Source organism: Erythrolamprus reginae, chromosome 1 (genome assembly GCF_031021105.1).
Source record: "Erythrolamprus reginae isolate rEryReg1 chromosome 1, rEryReg1.hap1, whole genome shotgun sequence".
Taxonomy (NCBI): Eukaryota; Metazoa; Chordata; class Lepidosauria; order Squamata; family Dipsadidae; genus Erythrolamprus; species Erythrolamprus reginae.
In genome coordinates, this window is record NC_091950.1 from 306,098,031 (window position 1) to 306,124,982 (window position 26,952).

At 44.1% G+C, this 26,952-nt stretch overlaps 1 protein-coding gene across 2 annotated transcripts in view; it reads left to right on the plus strand.

The window, feature by feature from the left end:
- The first annotated feature begins 283 nt into the window (after nucleotides 1-283).
- Nucleotides 284-26,952, plus strand: part of PKIB (cAMP-dependent protein kinase inhibitor beta) — a 59,776-nt gene continuing 33,107 nt past the window's right edge. The window contains exons 1-2 of one of the 2 annotated variants that reach the window (XM_070733465.1): nucleotides 284-578; nucleotides 24,261-24,314. The gene's annotated coding sequence lies outside the window, so the exon portion shown is untranslated. The remainder of the gene's footprint in view (nucleotides 579-24,260; nucleotides 24,315-26,952) is intronic. The other variant, XM_070733463.1, reaches the window with a different exon arrangement.

Genomic DNA, 26,952 nt, shown 5'->3' on the forward strand with positions numbered 1-26,952 from the left:
TGATACACAAGACTCATTACTGTTATACATGGCTGGTGTTTCAAACAGCTTTTGTGCCACAATACACATATAGAGTTGTACGCCTTCAGCATGATTGAAGTGAGTCCCGCTGTGTAAGATTGCAAATAAATCAGCTGAGATTTCCTCCCCTCCGTCCTGCTGCTTCCCCCAGATCCAGCTTCTGTTACCAGGCGGAAATCCCTTCCTCCTGGGATAAGATGATGGGGGGAGGGTGTGTGTGTGTTTGTGTGTTTGTGTGTGAAAGAGAAGCCGGCAGAAAGGTTTTCATCAGATCCACTCAGAAGCCACCCAGATCGAGCGCCCGCCTCCTTCCCTTCCTCAATTCATTCCTATAACGCCAACCGCTGGTGATGTTTGACCGCCTCCTTCCTGGTTGTTAAGTTGCGCGGCTGGCGGCGAGTTGTGTGGACGCTGGAGATCGTGCGCGCAAAAAAATAAACAAACGCAGGCGGGCCGGGGAGAGCTGTGGCGGGATCCCGTCTCGGGGCAGCTGGCGCCTTGCTCCCTCAGCTTCCCCCACCCCCTTTCTTCTTTTTTTCGCTTGAAACGACAAAGCGGTAAGTCCCGGACAAGGATTTGCCCTCTTTAAAGATGGGGCGGCAAACCCCCAAAGTTGAATTTGGGGGGGGAGGGGGGTCCGGCGTCGAAGCTCCTAAACCAGGGCACCATGGAGATCGACTGACGCTGTTCCGTCTCCCTCCAGTATTTCTTTCTGCTGAGGAGAAGCGCGCCACACGTCAGCGCCTTCGAAGCGTACAACATTACCTTCCCTACTTCCCTTTGTGCGCTTCTCCTCGGCTGAGGACTTTGACTTTTTATTACGCTGACCCCTTGTTTATTTCTGATTCAGGAGGGGGAAGAGCAAGTTGGGAGTTGTTGGAAAGGGTGGACTTTGCCGGTGAAGGAACCTATATTTATTTGTCTGTCTGTCTGTCTGTCAAACATGTATAGGATAGTAGTAATCTGTATAAACATAACTTAAGTAAAAAGTAAGGATAAAAGAGGATAGTAGGACAGGGACGGTAGGCACAGTGGTGCGCTTATGCACACCCCTTACAGACCTCTTAAAAATGGGGAGAGGTCCACTGTAGGCAGTTTAAGGTTAAAGTTTTTGGGGGTTTGGGGAAGAAACCAGAGAGTCAGGTGGCCCTTACAGACCTCTTAGAAATGGGGAGAGGTCATCTGTAAACAGTCTAAGGTTAAAGTTTTTGGGGTTTGGGGAAGAAACCAGAGAGACAGGTGGTACATTCCAGGCATTGGTCCCTCTATTGCTGAAATCGTATTTTATATACACTGCTCAAAAAAATAAATAAAGGGAACACTTAAAAAACAAAATATAACTTCAAGTAAATCAAACTTCTGTGAAATCAAACTGTCCACTCCGGAAGCAACACTGATTGGCAGTCAATTTCACATGCTGTTGTGCAAATGGAATAGTTGTGCAAATGAAATATTCAACGAGAATATTTCATTCATTCAGATATAGGCTGTGTTATTTGAGTGTTCCCTTTATTTTTTGGAGCAGTATATACAGAAGTCATATTCTATATCCTTGTAGAAGCAGGACACAGGTAGTCCTCGACTTAACAACAGTTTGTTTACTGACCCTTCAAAGGGTCCTGAAAAATGTGACTTATCACACTTTTTTTCAAAGTTGCGGCCTTTGCGAGCATTCCCCCCATCGTCCTGTAATCGAAAATTCAAATGCTTAGCAATTGGTTCATACTTATGACCGTTGCTGTGTCCCGAGGTCATCTGATCAGCTTTTGTGACCTTCTGACAAGCAAAGTCAATGGAAAACCAGAGTCGCTTATCAACTGCAATATTTCACTTAGCAGAGATGGAAAGAAAAGTTGTAAAATGGGGCAAAAGTCACCTTTCGCTTAACAACGGAAATATAGGACTCAATTGTGGTCATAAGTCGAGGACTATCTATATCTCTGCCACAGTCTGCCTACTGCCTACTTTTGGGGTGCTGGATGAGGTTGGGGGTTCGGTGATCATGCCTCCTGTCTGTGCATACCTGAATATTGTTAATGTTGACTAGAAAGAGGATGTGCTTAAATTAAAGCTGTATTCTAGCCAGTGGGAACATTTTAACTGCAGGTTAGCCACCAACAGGTGTTCATCATATCATTTTTCAAAGGAAGCCTCCAAGGAAGGCTTTAATGCATGTATGTGAATGTAAACACATTTGTGTGGGCTAAACCAAACTGTGGCTTGTTTCGCCTCAGCATAATGTGAATCCAGTTATTGTTTATTTAAAACCACAGCTGAGCAAAGAATGGCTTGATGGAATGTGAGACTGTCATCCCATTGAATGAAGGGAGAAATTTGGAAATTATGAATTGTGCATAGCTTTGGAATATAATTGTTCGCTCCTAGACTGACAGCTTTGCCAAAAAATACAAAAAGCACAGGATAGATCAAAAATTAGAAAACAATGGCTTATTGAAAATCAGCATGTGAGCTTTAGAGTTTAATCTGTAGAGCTGCAGGCAATTTCTACTTAATCTGAATCATACAGGACTCTCAGCTGTACAGACTTAAGCACCAATCACTATGCCCCCCCCCCATTCCATTTGTTTTCCTTGTTTTAAAAGTCTGTTATTTGATGAAGAGTTTTGCTAAAACGAAGGCTTGCATCTATTGCAATGGTTCCCAACAACATTGTTCTAATCCTCCACACTCCTAGGAAATATTTGATTAATGTTTGCAAAAGTAATTGTCACTCATCACTAAGGGACACAAGCCCCTCTTTGTTGCACCCCCTGAAATACCAACTTTTACTCTCTGGGAGCACAGGGACCCCAGGTTGTAAAAAGTCTAATCTATTGTGAAAATCCAGTTGGCTTAATGAAGGCATTGCCAAGATGGATTTGTGACCCTGGTATATTTATAATTTATGGTAAGGGAAAAGCATTCTGCAGATGATCAGCAACACTCTTTTAATTCTTTTCAGAAGGAGAGGCATTTTGCACCCCAGTATGTACAATATCCCATTTATAACACCTTAAATAACAAATGTCCAGCAATCAGAATAGAGCTGGAAGGGACCTTGGAGGTCTTCTAGTCCATCCCCCTTCTTGTCCTGCCCCTCTAGTGCTTTGGAAAATAAATTGATCCCCTCTTCTTTGTGGCAGTCCCTCAAATACTGGAATAATGCTCTCATGTGCTGTCTCTCCCAGTCCTTTTTTTCTCTAGACTAGCCAAACATAAATCCTGCAACCATTCTTCATATGTTTTAATCTACAGGCCTTTAATCATCTTAATTGCTGTTCTTTGCACTCCCCCCCCCCCCAAAGTCTCAACATCTTTCTTGTAATGTAGTCACCCAAACTGAATGCAGTATTTCAGGTGTGGTCTTACTAAGGCTTTGTAAAGCGGTACTAATATTTCACATGATTTTTATTCTATGCCTCTGTTTATACAACCAAGGATTATATTAGCTTTTTTGGCTGCTGCAGCATACTGCTGACTCATGCTTAAGTGATCATCCGCTAAAATGCTAGAGTCCCTTTCACTTACTGTTTTTGAGCCAGGTTTTGCCTAATCTGTACTTGTACCTTTGGTTTTTCCTGCCCAGGTGTAAAACTTTGCTTTTTTCCACATTAAATTTAATTTTGTTAGATAGGGCCTATTGTTTAAATCTGTCAAGATCTTTTTGGATCCTGAGCTTGTCTTCTGGGGTATTGGCTATTCCTGACATCTGCAAATTTGACCAGTTCCCATTCTATTCCCTCAACCAAGTCATTTATGAAGATATTGAAGAGTGGTGAGCCTAAGACGGAACCTTGTAGTATCCCACTGCTTGCTTCCCTCCATGTAGACCAGCGGTGGGTTGCTCCTGGTTCGGCTCGGTTCTAAGAACTGTTAGGGAGGCTATGTCCACCCATTCAGGATGTTTCTGCACATGTGCAGAAATGTCATGTGTACAAGCAAGTGCATGTGCGAACTGGTAATAAAGGGTTTTAGAACCTACTACTGTTGTAGATAATAATAATAATAATAATAATAATAATAATAATAATAATAATAATAATAATTAGATTTGTATGCCACCCCTCTCTGAAGACTTAATGTAGAATTACTTGTTAATTAAGAATTACTTGTTGAGTGCTGTGTGTCAGACACTTACAAATCCATCTGGTCGTGATGCTGTGTATCCCACATTTTTTTAGCTTGCCAAGAAATAAGTTGTGGTTTACTTTGTCAAATGCCTTGCTGAACTTTGTATATACTGCACTATGTTCACAGCAATTAGCTGGTCTACTAATTTAGTCAGTTTGTCAAATAATGACATAAGATTGGTTTGGCATGATCTGTTTTGAACAAACAGATGTGCTGGCTACTTTGTGTCTAGATGTTCACAGATCTGTTTCTTTGAATTATTTTTTCTAGTATCTTCTCAAGCATTGATGTTGTCCTGTTGGTCCGTAGTTTCCTAGGTCTGTTTTCTCCTTTCTTTTTTTGAAGATATACAATAATATATAATATAGCTGGGATGAGAGACTACTTATTTATTTCACCTGTCTACTGCTAATTGGCCACTTGATTATTAACTAACTCAAAGAGTTGCTGAGAAACAGCAGCTAAGGACTGAGTTGGCAACTCCCAGGTGAAATGTTTTTCCATTCATGTACTGAACTGTTTACTCTTCAGTTCACTCCTCTTATCAATTGATAATGTTCTGACTTGGAGGGCAACACCAATGGCAATGTTTTTAGATGGGATGTGTGTTTCATATGGAGCAATAGATTCCTACACTGCTTTTGACCTATTTCATTTATGTCAACACTGCTAGTAAAGTCTGGAGAAAGAGGGGGGATAATAACAAGAGGCTGCAAGGCTGGGGATCAAGAGTTATGCATTTCCCCATTAGAGCTCTCCCTAATCCAGGCCTTTAAACATTTTTTAAAAAAACTTTATTTCATTATAATTGCTGTGCTAAAAGATGTCTTCTAGGGGTTTTCCTGTGCACCAAGCAAAATAATATTTATTTAAAGGAGGCTTTGTTCTGTAATATTTTCCCAAGGGAGAATGTAGAAAAGCACTTACACAGCAGCATTGATGCTGCTGATAAATTCTCAATCTTCTAGGAAAATTCAAAATAGGTAATTGCCAGGAGAAGTAAGTATATAATTCTTTTGATAAGTTAGGTCTTTTTTGAAATACTGTAGTTAACATGGGAAGAAGAGCTTTTGTCACAAACACTCCAGGCAAAAATTCAGTTCCTCCCCTCCCCCCACCCCAACCAGTGAGAGGCTTTGGAAGAGAGGTTAAAATTAGTCCCAACTCTCTAAGGACTTTTTATAATTAGCAAAAATGCCTGATATTCATCACCATTTTCCCTGAAAACTCTTCTGGAATGGAAGCCAGTTCTATTTATTGGATTGTGACCGAAATACCAGTTTATGATAGCTGAAAAGCACTTACTCCTCCTTTTATTGTTTAATTTATTCTACTTGTCCTATCTTGAAATCTGGTGCTTAATTACCTAATTCTGTAATTGCTGATCATTGGCTATAGAACAGTACCACCTGTTTTCAAAAAGGAGAATTAAAAAAGCTGGCTTGGTGACTTTAGGCCACTTATTCTGTTTCAGCCCAACCCACCTCACAGGATCGTTGTGGAGAAAATAGGGAGAGGCATGAATGTTAGGTACATACACAGTTTTGAGTTATTTATAAAAATACTAAAAGCAGGATATAAATAAACAAATAAAGCAGCAACTATTGAGCCATGGCAGCGTAGTGATTAGAGTGCAATACTGCAGGCTACTTCTGTTGACATTGCTAGCTGCCTGCAATTTGACAGTTGAAATCTCACCAGGCTCAAGGTTGACTCATCCTTCCATCCTTCCAAGATGGGTAAAATGAGGACCCAATTTGTTGGGGTCAATATGCTGACTCTCTAAACCACTTAGAGAGGGCTGTAAAGCACTGTGAAGCATTACCTTATATTAGTGCTGTTGCTAACTCAAGCAAAGATTCTTTAGAAGAATTTTTTAAAAACTATAGCACACTTAACTTGAGTGGGGAACAAAACATCAAAGACTGAATAACATCAGAAAGCACAGGAGCGTAACCAGGGGCGGGTTCTAACTTACCTCGCTGCTGGTTCGCTCCCTCCTATGCCTTTTGGGCGTGCCCTATGGCAAAAAACATGCAGTGGCATTTTTTTATAAAAACCAAAAACAATATGGTGACACATGCGCAGTGCTGGAAACTTGGCTTCTGCACATGCACAGAAGAAAATCCAGAAAAAATAAAAATAAATAAAAAATTCTAAAAAGGAGATGGCGGCACCCATGGACCGGCATCAATCGAACTGGTTAATGAACTCAATCTGTATAGTCTGGAGGACAGAAGGAAAAGGGGGAACATGATTGAAACATTTAAATATGTTAAAGGGTTAAATAAGGTCCAGGAGGGAAGTGTTTTTAATAGGAAAGTGAACACAAGAACAAGGGGGCACAATCTGAAGTTAGTTGGGGAAAAGATCAAAAGCAACATGAGAAAATATTATTTTACTGAAAGAGTAGTAGATCCTTGGAACAAACTTCCAGCAGGCGTGGTAGATAAATCCAGAGTAACTGAATTTAAACATGCCTGGGATAAACATATATCCATCCTAAGATAAAATACAGGAAATAGTATAAGGGCAGACTAGATGGACCATGAGCTCTTTTTCTGCCGTCAGACTTCTATGTTTCTATGTTCCGTGACATCACCAGAGGGTTGCTACAGATTCGGGTGAACCTCTGAGCATAATTCAATAAAAAGAAAAACCAACACAAAATAACCAGGGACAACATTGGAATGACATATCTTAGAAAAAAGAATGTTTCCCCAAGTGGCTAGAATCTTTAATAGGAATACCGCAGCACAATACATCTCACTTTTAAGTGCCATATGTTTCTGTAGTCAGTTTGTATAAATCTCTTCCGTATGATCAATAGAAGCAAAGTAAAAATCTCCTTCAACAGAAACTATCCATGCAGTTTTCTTGGCAACAGACTGAAAGCAAAGAATTTCCTGTGCTTTGTTTACAGTATTTATAACAGTAAACTCTTTGTGGGAGAGTCCAATCCACTCTAGATGTACTGTACAGTAGTGGGTTCTAAAATCCTTTACTAGTGGTTCACACACATCTTTCTGCGTATGTGCAGAAATGTCCTGGGTGGGTGACTGAGCCTTACAACGGGGCCGAACCAGGAGCAACCCACCACTGGTACTGTGATTTTTTATGGATCTCTATTGAGAAACTTCACTTCCTTCCTTTACCCAGGGTTTATTTGTAGTACCAGGACATTACAAATAACGGGAGTTTTTCTTGTTCCATGTGTGTGGAAGAGACATGCTGACACAGTTCCTGTGTGGAATGCTGACAGAGGGATAAGAGGAAAACAGATTCTATTGGTTATAAGGAAACTCAGGGAAAAAATATTGTGACAATTTAGAACTGACTGATTCTCTTGAACAAAATGACTGATTTTTACTATGATTAATCTGAATCAATCCACCTTAAAATGAAGATCACTTCCTTGAAGATTATGGATCATCTACCACTTTTCTCCAATGGGGGTTAGTAGATAGATGTTTTCAGTAATGGGCTGCTGCCCCATGGGGGGGGGGGAGAGAGAGAAACGCAGTGGGGGTAGTAAGTTTATGCGCTATTTATTGAACACTTAATAGTTTTTTTGTTCTTCCTTCTCTAGTACCTTAGTATGACCCTTAATTACTTTTAAACTGGGAAATAATTATGTTTTTACCCAAAACTGCTTTAATCATTTTAATCATTATCTAGAACTGAACTTTTGTAGCTATTTTAAGAAAATTGAGCTATTTGCCTCATCTGTTATTATACTGAACCTTGAGGGTTCAGTACAAAATCTTAAAATGTTACTGTGCTCCTCAACAAATAATGCTGTGTATCATTTGTCCTTTTTGTGGCTATTCAAATAATGTGACTAGTGTTGGGCAAACCGCACCCGCACAATTCGGGTCTGTACCGAATTTTGTGGTGTTCGGCATACCGAACCCAAACCCGATTTTTTTTAAAAAAAATTGTGCTCAGTTTGGCGTTCATACCGAACACCGCGAAAGCCACCGCCTGGCTGTCATCTGCTGAGAAGAGAATGGTCCGTGGCGCCAAAGCTCCACCCCCGGAATCCCATCGTTTTTTATTTTTATGGATGTTTTATTTTTATTTATTTTTATTTTTACGAAAAAGGACGCCGCAGCGGCGCCACAAGCAAAGGGAGGTCCTTTCAAGTAAAAATAAAAATCATTTATCTGCTTTTCAGAATGCTTTTAAACCAGAGTTTACATTTCATCCCTGCTGCCAAACATCTAAGACTATTTGATATTATAATTTCATGTCCAAAACTGTGATTACAAAAGCTCTACATGTGACGTTTGTTCAAAACCAGCCACAATTGATGCAATTTTAAGAATTAAAGGGGAAAATAAACCTTTCACAACTAGGATTATATGTTCAGCACAGCAGTAGAAACTCCTTGGAGACTGAGTTTCCTCCAACTTTTGATTGATGTTGTTTCTTTAGATCTGATTCAGGAAATTAAGTTACAGTGGTACCTCTACTTAAGAACGTCTCTACTTAAAAACTTTTCTAGATAAGAACCGGGTGTTCAAGATTTTTTTGCCTCTTAAGAATTATTTTCTACTTAAGAACCCGAGCCCGGAAAAAGTTCCCAGGAAATTTGAGACCGGCACAAGGCCCGGCCAGTTTCCTGCCATTCCCCCTTTAATCCCGGCCATCTCAGGCTTTTCTGGGCTGCCAGAGGAGCCTTTTAGTGAGTGAACAAAGCATTTTCCTTTCTCTGGGCACTTGGAGAGGGAATAAACCAGTGCTCCCTTCACTCTGGGAAGCGACTGTCCTCCTCCTCTTCTTCCCCCTCCTCCTCCTCCTCCCACCCAAATTTCAAGCTTTTATTTCTTTCCTAATGGATTTGCATTATTTGCTTTTACATTGATTCCTATGGGACAAATTGCTTCTACTTACAAACTTTTCTACTTAAGAACATTCGTCATGGAACGAATTAAGTTCTTAAGTAGAGGTACCACTGTATTTGTATTATTCTTTTATGTTAATTAGTCCTTGACTTATGACCACAAACGAGCCCAAAATTTATGTTGTTAAGTGAAACATTTGTTAAGTGAGTTTTGCCCCATTTTATGACTTTTCTTGCCATGGTTAAGCGAATCACTGCAGTTGATAATTTAGTAAACCTGTTGTTAAGTGAATCTGGCTTCCCCATTGACTTTGCTAGTTAGAGGGTCACACAAGGTGATCCCATGACCCCAGGACACAGTAATGGTCTAAATATGAACCAGTTGCCAAGCACCTGAATTTTACCTCATTTTTTTTCTCCAGCATAGAATAAAATACCGCCGGTGGTCTTCATCCCCCGGCACATTTTGCAGGGGACACGAAGCCGCCATTTTAGACATGCGGACGAGATCTCGGTCAGGGTGGCCTGACCAATGACGTGTTCGGGCGGAGCCTGCCAGCCCTATAAAAGGGATGGCAGGCTCGGAATTCGTCCTTTTCGCCCAGACTCGTCATGGAGGCAAACACCCACGCGCCCTCCCTATCTTGCAGTGTGCCACTGGGGGTCGCCCTAGGGGGCCGAATAGGAATTTTTGGCGGTCTGGGCACTTGGCCATGACCGTTTTTTCACCTATTCCATACTGTGGAGACGGATAAGAGGTTAGGGGGTGCTTGCACCTGTTTAGGTTAATTGGCTTACCTTTGGTCATTTGGGTAGGCAGGTTAGGGGCGGAAAACTGGGTGGTGGTTTAGCAACTGCGTGTTCTCCATTGGGCATCTTTGGGGATGATTGACAGGTTCTCTCCAAAGGCTTGTGGTATTGGCGACCTGAGCAGTTGGGGGGAACCTGTCTTTGGGTCCCGCCCATTTAATTCCCCTTGTAGGGGTTAGCCGGCGGGACCTCCCACATGCAAGTGCATGGCAAGATCTCAGGTGAGGGAGTGGTCCCTCACCTGGATTAGCATGGAGCTACGCCCATAAGTTGCCCCGGAAGTTTATTCTACATCATTTTCAGCCTCGGAAGCAATTGTTTGACCCTGCGGGTCCTTGTTAGGGTTATAGTTAATTATGCTAATTGCTAATTTATTTAAATAAATTATGCAAATTTATTTTAATAAAAATGACACAGTTTTAAATCCAGCTCTTGTGTCCATGTCGTTACTCCGGCTCTCCTGCAAAACAATTCATAGTTTCCAACACAAAATCAAGTTTATTATCAGACATATACAATTTTTTCTTTTTTCTTTGTAATCATTCAATGCAGGCTCTTATATCTCTTTCTTTCACAAAAGGACTGTGGAAACATATAATATCGTATATATTCAAAAACCTCTTAAAATATAGCTTTTCTCCATCTAATATTAAAACATTACAATAGTCTTTACATTAATCGCTGGTATGAATTTTGATCACATAGTCATGGGGATGCTGCAAAGTAGTAGTAGGTTGCTACCGGTTAGTAAAGCATTGTTTCCCAACCTTGGCAACTTGAAAATATCTGGACTTCAACTCCCAGAATTCCCCAGCCGGCTGGGGAATTCTGGGAGTTGAAGTCCAAATATCTTCAAGTTGCCAAAGTTGGGAAACACTGCAGTAAAGGATGGTACACTGGTAGCGATTGTTGCGCTGTGTGCATAGCTTCAGCTATCTTGCACACACATGCATTGCGTCCCAGCATAGTTTTGCTTCTGCGCATGCGCAAAAAGCAAAATCACATAAGGGAACGTGTATGTAAGATTTCAGCAAGTTTTTTTTTTTTGCTTCTGCACATAGACAGAAGTAAAAAAAGTCATCAAAATCTCACACATGTGAGATTTCATTTCCAAGATTTTGTTTCCTGTGCATGGGAAGAAGGCAAAACACGCTGGGACATGCATGCCAGCTAACCGAAACTGTGCACGCAATGCACCAGTAGCAGCGGTAATGGGAATCCATCCATGTTGCAAAGGTCATAACTGTGAAAAACAGTCACGAGTCACATTTTCCAGTACTGTTGTAACTTTGAACGATCATTAAGCAAACTGTCGTAAATCAAGGACTACCTGTAGTTAGCAGGATTTTGAGGAGGATTGTGCTGACAGAGAGTGTCTGACCCAAAGACATCCCACCCATTATTCATGATTAAGGCAGGACTACGAATTCACAGGTTCCTAATTTCTAGAACAGCACCTTAAGCACTATACCAAACTGGCCCTCCTGATTTTAAATCAGTTTGAATATCTTGAATTTTGAGATGGATAATTGACCATCAAAGAATTGAGGCAGCCTGAATGTCCATTTTGATTCAGACAAATATCTTATGTGCATGTATAACTGTAACAAATGAGCTCGTTTTGAAAATAGTTGGTATGTTTGGTCATCAAAGCCCCATTCCTTCTTCTTTTCCTTTTATTTTATATTTAAAAAGGCAACGTTTTCTTTGTCCTGTTGTGCCACTTTGGAGCCAGTGATCACAACTGTACTGAAATCCTTTTCATTGTCTGAATCAGATAATTTTAGCAGATTAGACAAATCAAACAGCCAAAGCTTTCACTAAGTTGGCACAAGTATTTGCAGAACTAATAGCATGCGTATGACATTATGACTTGTTCAATAAGTTGACTGTTGTATGTGATGCCTTAATGAGCAAATGGGCAATTTGGTTTCTCATAAATCATCTGATCTTTTTTCTGCAACTAATTCAATTGCATTGCGTCTGTTGGCTTCTGAGGACCCGGATTGTGGGGGCAATATGCTGGCTTTGTTAAAAAGTGCTATTGCTAACATGTTGTAAGCTGCCCTGAGTCTAAGGAGAAAGGCGGCATAAAAATCAAATAAGTAAGTAAGTAAGTAAGTAAGTAAGTAAGTAAGTAAGTAAGTAAGTAAGTAAGTAAGTAAGTGAATAAACAAACAAACAAACAAATAAATAAAGGTAGCTTTGAAAATTTGCTGATTCTTTTTAGTTGGGATTTGCTTTAATGGCAGGCAAAACCATTACATGGAATAACCAAAACCAATTAGTAAGCAACATTTAAAGTAATACTTCAGCCAGGTTCAGCTGTAAACCTATCTTGAAAATATACTATGTGCACCAAAATATTGTTAAGAATGGTCTTAACAAAGACAAAGCTAAGCCAATTTGGAAGTGCCTTCAAAAATTGTATCTCCTTAAACTGCTGTAATGTGGCAGGATTTGTCCATACTAATTATATGTCTCTTAAATTACTGTTTATTTTCTTAAGAAATTGTAAGAATACACCTGAAGGGTTGAAAAGTTTGACTGAACAGTTCTGAAAATGGTGTATTGGTAAAGTGCTGACCTAGAAACCAGGATCTGTCAGTTCTAGTCTTGACCTAGTCCTGAATGCTATCAGGGTGAGTTTGGGCCAATCATTCTCTCTCGGCCCAATACACTGCACAGAGTTGTTCTTGTGGGAAAAATAGGAGGAAGAAGAAATATTAGACAACCCCAACTCCATAAAAGACCTTGGTAATACTGATATCAAATGACCTAAGTACCGAAGCCCACTGCAACAACATCGCAAAAAAAGCTTCAAGAGTTGTTAACCTAATCCTACATAGCATACAAAACTTTTGCCAGACCAATCCTTGAATACAGCTCATCTGTCTGGAACCCACACCGCATTTCATTAGAAAGCATCCAGAGATACTTTAAGAGAAGAGTCCTCTACTCCTCTACTTGTAACAGAGTCTCCTGTCCTAAGTTTCTCTCTTATTAGTATCAATATCATATATATAAACAGTGTTATTTCTTTGTACACTACCAATATGTACTTGACAAATATATACAATTAATAAAAGAAATAAATATGTCTGCCACTTTGAGTTACTTATAAAGTAATAAAGTTGATATAGAAATTTAATGAAATAAGTAAATAAAATGAAACCCAGTAGAATGCCCAACCACCCTGGCTTGTCAATTTAGGTTTCCCGATGCCAGCTAAAACCAATCTTGGGATTTTTTTCCTCTCCGCTAAATGTTTGCATTGACTTAATAACTGCTCATTTAAATTGCCTGCAAAGTTAAGCTTCTCACATACAAACACTAATTGAGCCCTCTCTGCACATGCCAATCTCACATATGGATCCATAAAAATCCATGGAAGAAAACCCCATGACTATGCACATACTGTATTTATTCTGCTCCATTTTTTCCCACCAGACTCATTAAAAAAGAAGGTTCAGGTGATTTTGTATCATCTGCTGCATATTAGGACTGCATATGTTATTTTTGGCTACATCCACAGTGATTTTAATGTATTAAGAGATCATTGTAGACTTGGAGGAACATAGAGGTTGGCTAGACCTGCAGATGTGTGCTATAAAAATCCAGGCAATGAATTTCAGAAATGGCATATAGAAAATTCTACTTCCAGTGATTTTCTAAATTCTGTTATCCACATCTGAGTTGACCAAAAAAGTTCAACACAAGAAAGTTTGTAGCAATAGAATATTGGTACAGTATCTCTAATTTGTCAATATCTTTTTTTCAACAAGGAAGAAGGCTTGCAAACCATATGGTCACTGTTTTGTTCCGTTAATAACATTTTACTTCCCTCGCCCAGTTTTTTCAATGTTATATTTATCAATCTAGAGCACATGTTAATCATTTAATATTGAACTGTGTAGCTATACCTTTTGTTGATTGGTTTAGCAATATAAAGATAATTAAGATGGGACACAGAGAAGATAAGATGATGGGGCAGCTGCACAGAGAAAACAATTGGATATAAAGTGAATAAGAATTCTAATAATAAATAAACATTGAAAGCATTTCCTGCCGTCATACCCTTAGAAAGTCTAATTTGGAACATCTGAGCCTTTACAGCAATTGAGTGGAGCTAAGTGTTAAATGTCCAGTGAGTCTAAAGTACATTTCTTGGCCTTTAGCACTTCCTCTTTCTTTTAGATGCTTACGTCAGGATGTGTCCTTTCCCTGATGTGAAACTGTTTAGAGCTTTTGATCCAGGAAGTGGTATATCTTAGAATAATCTTCAGCCGTTTCATAGTCTGGTACAATTAGCAAATATTATTTTCTTTGTTTTCTAGGGAGTGATTTTTTAAAAAAAGAATGAGATCAGCTCTGAGAAAGAGTCCCTTTTCTAACAATTTTGCACTTTGGTCATAATTTATTAGCATACTGTATTTATAGTCCCCAGGACAGGAACTGTAGTCCAACTGCTTGGAACTAGATTTAGAGAATGGCTTTTATTATAAAATGGCTTTTATAATAAAAGTTTAACTGAAAAAATCTCATTCATTTGATTATCTCTAGAAATTGTAATTTGTCTACTTATATCTGTACTCTGAACATCTGTGTTGCTATGTGTTTTCTTTTTGCACTTTTTCAATGCATGGAAAGGTAAACATTTGCATTCTTATTGTATGCTCATTATTATAATTGATTAGCTCTTAGATGAGGAATTATACATTGTGTATGTGTTTCCCCCCACTTTCCAATAAACAGGACTTAAATATTTGGGGCTGTTACTGTTGTGACAAGTTTATTTAAAACAGATTAAAATGAATATTATCTTTCTAAAATGAACAAATATTTGTCACCTTCTCATGTGAACCTCGACTATTATTGACCTGGATATGAGATATGTTCTGATGATCTCTCAGCTTGGTTATTTTCTTGCAGGCATTTCATTACGCAAACTAGGTAACATCATCAGTGTTAGCACCGGTGAGCACCAAGGACCCCTCATTTCAACACTGAGCCACAAAACAAATATTATTTTTTATTGATGTATATTCTTCATTTTAGTCATTTATTAACCATGGCCTCAATAGAAGGCCCTGGCTCATGGAATCCAACCCAGGTTGTAATAGGACATTGAAAAAACAGGGCTAAAGAGGAAATTCTGAAACCAGAAGTAAGTTTACTGAAAGGGGAAAGCACTCAGAAAATATTCCATTGAACAATGTGCTATCTTATTGCAGAAGAGACGGAGTAACGACTCGGACACAAGAGCTGGATTTAAACTTGGGTCATTTTTATTATAATAAATTTGCATAATTTATTAATTAAATTAGCATGAATTAGCATAAATTTGCATAATCAACATACTTAACTATGACCCGGAACCAAATGGACCTGCAGGGTCAAACAAACACTTCCGGGGCGGAAATGACGTAAAAGGTCAACATTCCTGGGCAACTATGGGCGTAATCGATGCTGGTCCAGGTGAGGGACCTCTCCCTCACCTGAGACCCTGCCATACACTCGCATGAGGGGGGTCCCGCCGGCTCACCCCTACCCTGGGACTTCAATAGCGGGACCCAAAGACAGGTTCCCCCCAAGTGCGCAGGTAGCACCCACCATGGTCTTGGAGAGAACCTGTCAATCATCCCCAAAGATGCCCAAGGGAGAACGCGCAGTTGCTGAAACCACCCAGATTTCCGCCCCTAACCTGCCTACCCAATGACCAGAGGTAAGCCAATTAACCTAATTAAATGCATACACCCCCTAACCGCACATCCATCTCCCCAGTGTGGAATGGGCGAAAAAACAGCCTGGCCTAATGGGCGAGGCTGCAAAAAATTCCCATTCGGCCCCCGCAGGCGACCCCGAGGCACACTGCAAAATAGGGAAGGGCGGGTGGGTGTCTGCTCAGGCAACCAGGTCCGGGCGAAAAGGCTGCTTCCCGGCCTGCTGCCCCTTAAATAGGGCCAGCAGGCCCCGCCCGGACCCGACGTCATGCCCAGCCACGTGGGCAGGGCATTCCCGGCCGAAATCTCGTCTCGCGAGATTTCGGCCGAAAACAAGATGGCGGCCGCCATCTGAAGGGTCCGAGTCTGCCCGGCCCTTCAGCAACATCGCCGTGGGGCCGGTGAGTCAGCCGGCGTTATTGCAGAAGAGACGGAGTAACGACTCGGACACAAGAGCTGGATTTAAACCTGGGTCATTTTTATTATAATAAATTTGCATAATTTATTAATTAAATTAGCGTGAATTAGCATAAATTTGCATAATCAACATACTTAACTATGACCCGGAACCAAATGGACCTGCAGGGTCAAACAAACACTTCCGGGGCGGAAATGACGTAAAAGGTCAACATTCCTGGGCAACTATGGGCGTAATCGATGCTGGTCCAGGTGAGGGACCTCTCCCTCACCTGAGACCCTGCCATACACTCGCATGAGGGGGGTCCCGCCGGCTCACCCCTACCCTGGGACTTCAATAGCGGGACCCAAAGACAGGTTCCCCCCAAGTGCGCAGGTAGCACCCACCATGGTCTTGGAGAGAACCTGTCAATCATCCCCAAAGATGCCCAAGGGAGAACGCGCAGTTGCTGAAACCACCCAGATTTCCGCCCCTAACCTGCCACGGAGCGGGGGTCAGATCTCTATCTTGGCCCCCCGACTCCCCCCTCTATCTGCGCCAGCTCACGCAGAGACCTCTGCAGGTCCTGTAAGAAAATGGCGTTCCCCTGTTCTGACAGGTGAACGCCATCGGCCCGGTAAAGCCACGGCCGATCTATAGTGATGAGGGGATGGGCAACTACAATCCCCCCTAATTCTTTGACAGTTTTTCCCACGGCCTTATTCACCCTACGTCTAACCCGGTGGATGGCCCTAAGGGAAATGGCGTCCCTCCAAACGATCCGTGGGAGGATCTCTGACCACACCACTTGCGTGGTGGGCCATAACGTGCGAAGCCGCCGCAGGTCTTCGCGCGCCTGGACGATCAACGGTAGACCGCCAAGCAGGCATAGGTCATTGCCACCGAGGTGCAAGACCAGCCATCTGGGTGCGGCTATGGGCTGCCGACCACCCAGTCCCATCTGGGCGCGACCCTGGGTAGCCGCCCGCCCAGCAGCGCCGGGTACCGCCCTGAGATGCTGCGTACCCAGCAGCGTCGGTAGGAGGCCCTCCCACCGCATACCCCTCCGGCCCATCCAAACAACATTGACCCACCGTCCCAACGACAGCTGGGTCCCGATGGCACTTCTGGCTGCCGAGCGGCCGGCCCAGAAGACCATGCTGTGGCCACACAGCAGCGCCGTCGGTTTCTGCCTGGACTGGGAACCTGGAAGAGGACACACACAGAGAGGTTACCTAGCCTAAACCCTGCCCCGGATCCTCAGCGGGCCTAACATAACCCAAATATGCCGCTGACCGCCAGCGGCCGATCTCCTGAATCCGTTGGGCCGGGAGACCAGAAAGTGCCGCGCTAGTGGCGGCGCCGATACGGAACGAATGCGTTCCATAGCCGGCGGGATCCATGCCTACCTGAGACATAGCCTTAAACACTATCGCCCAGAATTGATACCGGGTCAGGGGGGAACCATCCTGGTGTATAAAAAGGTACCCACGCCCTGACCCGCGCAAGACACAAAATTGCTGCAAAGCAGCCACCGGGCAAACAGACTTATCGGTGGCTGCGCTAAGTTCAAGTCTAACCCCTCTGTGCAACTGATCTGTCTTGGAGTGTCTCACCAAAAGAGAGACACCCCCCTGTCTAAAGGTCAGATCAGCGAGCTGGAAGGCGCGGAGCGACAAGTCAGACTGCGAGGAGGCCATTGCCTCGCTGACCCTGAGGGCCCCGAAAAACATAACGCAAGTCGCTGCCCTGAACAGCCGAGCCTCGTAAGGAGAGGCACACAGACTGCCAAATGTCTGATTAATCAGAGACAGCTGCTGAACCGTCAGGGCCCGACGAGTGTCAGAGGGAAACCCCTGTCGCTCCCTCACCCAACCTTCCAGCATCCTCCGGATGCGAAAATCACCCGTAAAATCACCAAACCCCCCCGCCTTGGACAGAAAGGCGAGGCCGGCTAACCTAGCCCTGATAGTCCTCACTGAAAGGCCACGCCCCTTCAGCAGGACACAGAATTCAGCTAGGTGCTCAACCGGGGCAGGCCAGCAATGGGGGTAACCCTTACCCAGCCTGAAATCCCCAAACTCCTTACCTGCACGCTGATAAGCTCGCAGGGTACTAGGAGCTACCGATAAGGCGATCGCCCTGGAGGCCTCGTCTCTCCAGCTCTCGAGAGCCCGCCCAGGCTCCACAGGTGGGCTGGAAACACCTCCGGCGACTCTCGGGCCCACGGGGCCAGGGTCCGAAACCTGGACAACTGACCACGGGACAAGGCGTCAGCCACCCCGTTATCTAAACCAGGGACGTGCCTAGCCAAAAACAAGGCGTTCAAAGACAAGGACCTGTGCACAAAATGGCGGACAAGCCGCATCACCCTATCACTCTTAGAGGACAGGGCGTTCACGACATGGACAACCGCTAGATTGTCACACCAAAAATGCACAGTCTTATCCCTGAACTGCTCCCCCCAGAGCTCTAAGGCCACTATTAAGGGGAAAAGCTCCAAAAAAGTTAAGTCCTTAACCAATGAACAGGCACTCCATTCCGGAGGCCACGCCGACCAGCACCACTGGTCACCTAACACTACCCCAAAACCGCAAGTCCCTGCGGCGTCGGAACACAGCTGCAGCTCCGCTTCCAAAAGAAGCTCCTGCCGCCAAAACGACAACCCGTTAAAACGTTCCAAAAACTCCCGCCACACGCAGAGGTCAGCCCTGACCCCTGCACATAAGCGGGTACGATGGTGGGGCAAACTTAGCCCCTTCATCGCATCATACAACCGGCGAGAAAAAGCCCTACCAGGCACCACTACCCGACAGGCAAAATTAAGAATCCCAGCCAACTCCTGGAGCTGCCGAAGAGTAACCTTCCTGCAGCCCAGGACCGCCTCAAGCTTGGACCTGATTTTAATCAACTTATCCAGGGGCAATCTGGAAGATTGCTCCACTGAATCCAATTCAATACCCAGGAAGGTAATCCTGGTGGCAGGGCCCTCGGTCTTCTCGGAGGCTAAAGGCACCCCCAATTGAGCACAAAGGGCTTCGAAGTCCCGCATCAAAGCAAAGCATTGCTCCGATTGCGCAGGCCCGGCCATCAAGAAATCATCAAGGTAATGAACGACAGACCCCAGGCCACTCCGCCTCCTGAGCACCCACTCGAGGAAGGTACTAAAGCTCTCAAAGAGGGAGCAGGAAATAGAGCAGCCCATCGGCAATGCCCTATCCACGTAAAACCCACCTTCGAAATGGAAGCCCAGCAGCTCGAAGTCGCCTGGGTGAATGGGGAGGAGCCGAAATGCCGACTTAATGTCGCATTTACCCATAAGGGCTCCCACCCCACACTCCCTAACCATAGCCACGGCCGCATCAAAGGATGCGTACCGGACGGAACAAAGCTCGTCAGGAATGAAGTCATTCACTGACTCCCCTTTCGGAAAAGACAAATGGTGAATCAACCTAAATTCACCACTCGCCTTTTTGGGGACCACACCTAAGGGGGACACACGAAGATTCGGAAAGGGCGGCTCCGGGAAGGGCCCAAGGACCCTGCCCTCAGCCACCTCCTTTCGAATCTTAGCCCGTACAATGTCTTCATGTCCGACAACCGACCTGAGGTTGTCGGACATGAAGGCCCTCCTAATACCCACATAAGGGATCCTAAATCCCTCGGAGAAGCCCCTCAAGAGCAACTCGGCTCTCGGGCGAGGGTGGTAGTCGATCAACCAACCCTCAAGCACAGAAACATTAATTGGGCTGGGCCCCTTTTCCTCCAGCTGGTGGGGGAGGTTTTCCTGGACCCCCGCCCTTCTTCTCCGCCCCTTTCTTGGGGCGGGGACAGACTGAAGCCGCGTGGGACCCCCCACAATTCCCGCAGGCATGCTTGTACTTACAAAAGGGACGAAAACACGCCCCTTTTGCAGCAAACTCATGACAAGCGGGCGAGGCCCCCTTGCCAGCCACACCAGGAGTCGCCTTGGCCGGCGAAGCCGCGCCGGGCTCCTCCTCCATAAAGTGCCCACTATCCGTGCGCTCACACCCTTCCTTCCCGGACATATGCGTGGCCCGGAACCACAGGTCCGGGACCACCATATCCCACGGCAAGTTGGGCTCCACAGACATCCTCATGCGGAAACCCTTATCATAATGGCGCCAGATGGTGCCCTTATATTCAAAGTGGGCCCTGGCAATTAAGTCTATATACTTAAACATGGCAGAGGCCATAGCCGGCTGCCGTTGGATCACTACCGACCCATAGGTAAGAAAGGCATACAGCCAGGAGCTGAAGCATTTCGTTACCTTGGTCTTCTTCGTTTTCTCCCCCGGGACAATCTCTTTCTCCTGCTTGGGAACCTCACGGTTCAAAAGCGAAAAGAGATCCACGTACTCGCCCCGCCAAATAGCCTCCTTGACCGACGGGTGAAGGTGGCAACCTAGAGGGGTGGACGGAAGCCCGCACGGTATGGCCCCCGCTTTAATACAAGCAAAGGGGTCCCACACCGAGTTGGCCGCCACGCCAAAAACACCCGCCCCATGGGGGTAGGGGAAAACCGGGAGCGGGGGCATGACAGGAGGGGCCGGAGGAACCCACCCCCCTGCCCCTGGCACCGCAGATGTCCCCGCAGGACCCGTCCCGGACAGCGGAGCAGCGCCAGCCGCCGACTGCCCTGGAGGAGGAACCGGCGGAGCCCACACCTGCCCGCAGGTGCCCGCGAGGGACCCCAAAAGGCTGGACCCACTCCCGACCCCCGCCGGGGGAAAACCCGGGGCGGGGGGAGGAAGGAAAGACAGGGATGTGGTGTGTGGTGCAGCCTCACCTGCCCCGTACGGGGTTGAAGACATCCACGGGGGGCCCAATGGTGTGGGGCCCGGAAAAGCCGCCATCGGCCCTGCAGGGGCCTGCCGTCCGAACGGAGCCGGCTGCCCAGCCTGGGCCGCCGCCGGCTCTCTCCCCAACGCCGCGGGCACTTGATCGCTGGACGCTCCGGGGACCGCACCGCTCCTCCACTGCTCGAGCTCATCGAGCCTCTCCAACACCCTGGCCCAAGACAAAGCAGGAGAAACATCAGGTTGAGGGGCAGGAGGCAACGAGACCACCCCCCCCTGTCCAGGGACCACCCCAGCAGCCCCCTCCCTGCTGGCCCGGGCCCGGGCAGAAGGCCTAAGAGCCCTCCTGGGGCGCGCCGCTGGCGGAGCCATAGGAGCAGTGGCGGGCCTTTTCTTGGGAGCCATCACCCTTCTTCCCTTTGTATGCAATAAGACACAAAACCTCCTAGGAGAAACCCCCAGCACGAGTGGCAGGCCCAACTCCCCAACCACAGGGCCCTACTTAGGGCCCGAGAGCACCTGCTACCCCTTTAACCCCTTCAAGGGACAATCCTTGCAATTATATATAATTGACTGTATTTATGGTTTATGTATTATCCCGATAGCAAGCCTCCCTGCGCAGGCAGGCCTGAAAAGCCTGCAATCCGGTAACACCAACCCTCAAAACCAGGGCCCAGACCCAACACCCCCCACCGCGCCCTCCTCCCAGCCGGGAGGAGGTTACCAGTCCCCCTCGGGCCCGAGGGGGATCGCTGAAGACCGTTCGAGGGAAAGGAGAAGGCCTCAAACGTTGTCTTGAAGATAAGTATTGGCAGCAGAGCACTCTTCGCCCCCTCGGCAGGCCACAAAATGGCGGCCGCAACACGAGGGAGACTCAAAATGGCGGCCGAGCAGCACCAAACAAGTGTCTGCTCAGGCAACCAGGTCCGGGCGAAAAGGCTGCTTCCCGGCCTGCTGCCCCTTAAATAGGGCCAGCAGGCCCCGCCCGGACCCGACGTCATGCCCAGCCACGTGGGCAGGGCATTCCCGGCCGAAATCTCGTCTCGCGAGATTTCGGCCGAAAACAAGATGGCGGCCGCCATCTGAAGGGTCCGAGTCTGCCCGGCCCTTCAGCAACATCGCCGTGGGGCCGGTGAGTCAGCCGGCGTTATTCTGTAGTTGTCACGCTTGTTACCATATGTAGGGTGCAAAAAATCCAGACAAGCCAGCAGCAAAGAATGTTTTCTGTTTCTCATTCTAGCTTGGATATGATCGCTACATTTGGATCACTGTTCATGTGCTTTATGCTTTACATACTAATATTAACAATAATAATATAGTCAATTTATATGCTGTCCTACTCCCAGTGACTCATATAAGTATGGTTATCTCCCCCTTCCTTTTTTGCTGACCTTATTATGTTTATTATGTTTTTTATTTAGTTGGACTGAGTGTGTATGACTGTGTAGTAGATAAGTTTTTATAATGTATTTTTAAATTAGTTTTTTCAATTTTTAACATTAGATTTGTATCTATATTGTATTGCTATTGTGTTGTGAGCTGCCCCGAGTCTTCGGAGAGGGGCGGCATACAAATCTAATAAATTATTATTATTTTTGTTGTTGTTGTTAAATACGGTGAATGGAAGAGGCAGACAGAAGTCTCTATCTGACTGTCAGCCATTTTATAGGGAGCTGCCAGACAGACTAGCCCAGTGATGACCAACCTATGGCTCGGATGCACAGGTGGCACACAGAGCCATATCTGCTGGCAGACAAGCCGTTGCCTAGCTCAGCTCCAAACAGGCATGTGTGTGTCGGCCAGCTGATTTTTGGCTTGCAGAGAGGCTCTGGGAGGGTGTTTTTTGGTTTCCGGAGAGCCTCCTGGGGGGATGGGGCAGGGTGTTTTTTTTACCCTCCCTCAGCTCCAGGGAAGCCTTTGGACCCTGGGGAGGGTGAAACACGAGTCTACTGGGCCCACCAGAAGTTGGATAGCAGGCCATTTCCAGCCTCCAGAGGGTGGGGGAAGCTGTTTTTGACTTCCCCAGGCATTGAATTATGGGTATGGGCACTCGCACATACACATAAGTGTGCGTGCATGCTCTTTCTGCACCCGAGGAAAAAAAGATTCACCATCACTGCTCTAGCCAATCAGCAATCAGTATTTTCCCTCCAGAATTGAAATAACCAGTTTGTTAAAAGAGCAGAAATTATATAAGTAGCCAATGTTCCATCATTCATTCGCGTTGGCTTAAAAGCAGTCCTTGATTTAGATTACAATTTTACCAGAATTTCCATTGTTAAGCAACAGTAGTTAAACATGTATCAAATATTACTACTTTTCCCACCCACCCCTTTGGTTGTTAAACAAATTACTGTTCTTGTTAAGTAAATCATAAGTGAATCTGGCTTCTTCCATTGACTATTCATTGGAAGCTGGCTGGGAAAGTTACAAATGGTGATCACATGACTCTGGGACACTACTGCAGTCATAGTAAAAACTTCGGGGTTGCCAAGTGCCCAAATTTGGATCATATGCCTGTTGTGATGGTTGTGATGGTCCAGTTGTAGGTCACTTCTTTCAGTGCTGTTGTAACTTTGAATGATTGCTTAAACACATGGTTGTCGGTCAAGAGCTACCTGTAATATACCAATGGTAATCTAGCAAAGATTAATGAATGAATTGAAAAATAAGACTCATAGTTTTTCTCACGTTTGTTACTTTTCTAAAGGGGTTTCAACTTTTCAAACCTAGGCAGTAAAAGTAGTTGCTGTTATGAGGGAAATAGGAGGAAGAAGGAATGCTGGTGTGTTCTCTGTTCTGTATGTAAGTTGAGAAACTGTCAACTGTGCCCATTTATTTCTGGTTTCATGACACCGGTTTGGTTTGGTTTAGTTTGGTTTAAAGGAATTAGACAACATGAATGGTGAGGGACATTATCAATTTTGGTCTTCTTTTTGCATGGCAGGACTTCTTTTTTTCATCCCAAGATCCAGAGGGATTTGACAACAGGTCTGAACTCTCTTGTTACTTGGTTGGGTCTTCTTGGTAGACCCAGAAGCTAAACTAAGCAATGTTAGGCTGTGTACATCAATGAGAAACTAAATCTCGGGGCTGTAAAATAAATTGGAGGTTTTAACAAAAGCATTCTGAAATAAAACAATTTCTGTATTTTCCCAAGAAAACCATATGAGACATGCTTTTGACGTCAGCAGGAACTTACCATGGTTTGAAGAAGGCCAATTTTTATCAGTCAAGGAAAGGAAGGGTCAAAAAGAAGATGACAGCAGGCCACCATCCAGCTGGTTTTGTGGGAGGCTGGGGAATAAAAATGGACTGGCATGGAATTTTACAGACAGATTGCTCTATGTTGAAAAGTTTTTCTAACTCTTTCCTCCTTTAATAGATTTGTATGGGAAAAAATATACAGTAGGAAATGTGAATCTTACAGATAGAAGGCAGTGTTAACCAAATCCTTTTATTTTTATGACTAAGGCAACTTCACAGGACAATCTTTCCTTAATTTCTTTCAGATTCAGTTTTCATTCTCTCCTTTTAAAGTGAAAAATGGGCTGAAATGTAATAAGGTAAAGTTCCTTTCTTTCTCAAATATTCCAGTTCTTCTTAAAAATGTGAAGAGGAGAGCCACAATCCAGAATATAACATCTATGGAAAGTCTTTTAATGTTCTTTTCATCAATCACCTTCCAAGTTTGCTTATAGAATTTGAAACAATCTTTTGGGAGGAAGGTGAGGAACATTCTTTGGAGTGGGGGGAAAGGTTAAATTGGATACTGATGTATTCAGTTGTTGTTCCAGGGAATAAGGGTATTAAATTTGATTGCTTATTTACCTGTGGGATGCCCAATAGGTTAAAAAAAAGAACACAACTATTCCATTGAAACACCTCTTTTTTTCATGTACATATGTTATAGTGATAGAATGTAGTGGTGAGATAGATGCATGCCCAGGAGGGAGGGGGTGCATTTCGAAATAGTAAGTGGCCACTTACCCATATATTATATGTAAGGAAAAAAGGTGAAGACAGCCCTTCACAGAGTTTATTGTAGATATAGATAACAAAGTCCTCACTCTGGCAAGATTTTGCCTATCGGTATGAAACAATAAAGAACTCGGAAGAATTGTTATGTGTCATTCTTGGTTTTGAGACTAATACCGGTAGTTACATTAATCAGAAGACTGAAACTGATTTGGTTTTGGTTTTAATTTTCATACTGATTTCAGTAAAACACATTTTGTGTTAAAAAAAACTCTCCCGGTTCTATGTCTGTTTTTTACATAATTTCTTTTGGTATATTTTTTAGTATCAATGATATTCTATAGTAATTGGACCAAAAGTGACAGCATAGACTAGTGATGGCTAACTTTTTTATTATTGTGTGCCAAAATCATGTGCACGTGTGACAACGCACACCTGTGTGTGTGCTGACACTGATAATGCAGTGCGCGTGCTATCCCCGCACTGTTCCCCAGCCTCACCGTGCATGCACGTATAACCTCCCTGCACTACCCCGCCCCCTCTGGAGCCCAGGAGAGGCCATTTTAGTCCTTCTGGAGGCTCTGGCGTCTGGGGAGAGCAAAAATCTTCCTCCCGGAAGTCCAGGCACAGGCCAAAAATCAGCTGGCTGGCAGGAGGCGCATGCACATGTGTGGTGGAACTGAGCTAGGCTAATGGCTCACATGCCCATAGAGAGGGCTCGACACGCGTGCAATAGGTTCACCATCACAGGTATAGACTGTAAGAGGAGAGACCAAATGATTGTACTGCTCCATCAGTGCCAAAAATTTTCAACCCATTTAAAATAGTGAGATTTATAAATACCTTAAGCTAATGATGTTTTGATTTCCTAGGTTGATTCATTGCTTTTCTGTATAAATAGGAATCATTGAATATTAACTTTATTAAAAAGAAGAAAAGATAGAAGCTGTGATGTTTAAACCTCTAGTTTAACTATTGGGCTGTTTCTACATATTTTAAAAAAGCTAATCTTCATTGTAAACATAAACTATGGTTTTGTTAACTGTAATTTACCACAGTGATAATTGTGAACTACTGCAATGTATAGCTGGAGCAGCGCAGCAAGAGAATTCACCCATTATGTTAAACCATGGCTCGTATACCCTAACTATGGATACCATAACTGGCCTAATTCAAACAATAGAATGATTTCTCTCTGGTTCACTATGGAATAGGAAACAGTTATTTCCTTTTTTCCAGCTTCTATATTGGGCAATTATTAATTTTATTTTTTTTTTCTGGAAAAAGATTCAGAAAAATGTATGAATCTACATAATATAGTACGTCATACATATGGGTCCCTGCATTTGTATATTTTGAAAAGGCCTGGCCCAGCTGTTGAATGCATCTTTAAAGTATCAGCCAGATGTTTTCATACTTGAGAACAACAAATACAGTATAAAAAAATTCAGCAACACCAGCATTTTTGTTCTTTGCTCTTAAAACGCCATCTTTAAATGGCTTCCCAGCAGCTGGGGAACGCCTCTGAAAGCTTTTGTTTAATGAAGACTCTGGAGGAGATATATGTTCTCTGCTAATCTGCTATTAGGATTTATTTAAGTCTGACTGGGATGGAAGATGGATTGTGCCCATTACTGATCTGGCCATACTTATGTAAACAGGTGGGATGTTCTTCTCTGCAAATTGGCTAGAAGTTGTGTCTGTGCTTAGAGAAATGCATCTGACCACTCTGAGACATTATGTAAAAATCCATAATTAAGGGAGGCAATTATAGTTACCTCTTGAGGGTTAAAAACTTTTGGTGATTGGATATTTGCTTTGAAGGAAGAAATTGAAGGAAGTTAAAGGCTTAAAAGGAATTGAAGATAAGTCTATACAGTATCTGTATCTTGAACAAACAGTGACTTTCTTTGCTGGCAGAATGTTATGCATTATTTCCATGTTTTCCTCTAAAGGCAGATCTCAAGTCCCTTTGCTCTACTCATTTCATTTTGTGATGGGATTTGCACCTTGCGCTTAGCCATCCTGTAGCTTGTTTGGTTTTAGATTAGGGAGCTTTGTAAACCTAATCATAGCCTGGGGTTAATCATCCAGACTGACTGCCAAGAGTTTTTTACAGCAGAATGTGCTGTGGCTGTGAACAAAAAGCCTTCAATAAGAAATGTTTGGCTTTTCTCCAGGGTTTTAAAAACTAGCATTCACCTGTTATCCTGAAATAAATTCAGA